The sequence below is a fragment of the Elephantulus edwardii genome, unplaced genomic scaffold (assembly GCF_000299155.1).
Source record: "Elephantulus edwardii isolate Elephantulus edwardi_28Jun2011 unplaced genomic scaffold, EleEdw1.0 scaffold00333, whole genome shotgun sequence".
NCBI lineage: Eukaryota > Metazoa > Chordata > Mammalia > Macroscelidea > Macroscelididae > Elephantulus > Elephantulus edwardii.
Genome location: NW_006400083.1, coordinates 2,312,849 through 2,314,012, shown reverse-complemented (window position 1 = coordinate 2,314,012; position 1,164 = coordinate 2,312,849). Strand labels below are relative to the sequence as shown.

Below are 1,164 nucleotides of genomic sequence, written 5' to 3'. Positions count from 1 at the left end.
AGAGAGAACAGTTTTTGGAAAAAGACATATGCTGTGAAAGTTCAGATAAATAAAGACCCTTAGCAAAATGGGTCAACACTGTCATAACAACAGCTCATTCTATAAGGTGATTGTGAGCATGGCACAGGGAAGGACAAGTTTCAGATCTATTGTCGTGGGTCAAAGACGCAGGGCTGTATCCCGATTCAAGTCGACTCCCACTATTCACTGCGTCTGCGCACAGCCCTTGGCCAGTCCCAAAGTTCAGAGCTGGCGGGGGCGTGGGGGGGCGTGAGCCAGGGTGGGGGTGAGCAATGCAGTAACCGAAATGGGGGTTGTGGGTCAGAGATGCAGGGGTGTGTCCCGATTCAAGTCCACTCCCGCCGTTCACTGCGTCTGCGCACAGCCCTTGGCCAGTCCCAAAGTTCACACCTGGCGGTGGTGGGGCGCAAGCCGGGTCGGGGTGGAGCAATGCAGTACCTGAAGTTGGGGGTCGTGGGTCAGAGATGCAGGGGTGTGGCCCGATTCAAGTCCACTCCCACCGTTCACTGCGTCTGCGCATATCACTTGGCCAGTCCCAAAATTCAGAGTTGCGGGGGGGTGGGGGCACGAGCCAGATCGGGGGGAGCAATGCAGAACCTGATGATGGGGGTCATGGGTCAGAAATGCAGGGGTGTGTCCCAATTCAAGTCCACTCCCAACGTTCACTGCGTCTGAGCACAGCCCTTGGCCAGTTCCAAAGTTCAGAGTTGGCTGGGGGGTGGGGAGGGGTTGTGAGCAGGGTCGGTGTGGAGCAATGCAGAACCTGAACATGAGGGTCGAGGGTCATAGATGCAGGGGTGTGTCCCGATTCAAGTCCACTCCCACCATTCACTGCGTCTGCGCACAGCCCTTGGCAAGTCCCAAAGTTCACACCTGGCGGTGGTGGGGCGCGAGCCAGGTCGGGGTGGAGCAATGCAGTACGTGAAGATGGGGGTCGTGGGTCAGAAATGCCGCAGTGTGGCCCGATTCAAGTCCACTCCCACCGTTCACTGCTTCTGCGCATATCCCGTGGCCAGTCCCAAAATTCAGAGTTTGGGGGGGGGCGGGGGCACGATCCGGGTCGGGGGGGAGCAATGCAGAACCTGATGATGGGGGTCATGGGTCAGAAAAGCAGGGATGTGTCCCGATTCAAGTCCACTCCCA

The 1,164-nt window shown here is 57.8% G+C and overlaps 1 pseudogene; it reads left to right on the top strand.

The window, feature by feature from the left end:
* Nucleotides 1-948: 948 nt before the first annotated feature.
* Nucleotides 949-1,164, top strand: part of LOC102876451 — a 38,098-nt pseudogene continuing 37,882 nt past the window's right edge.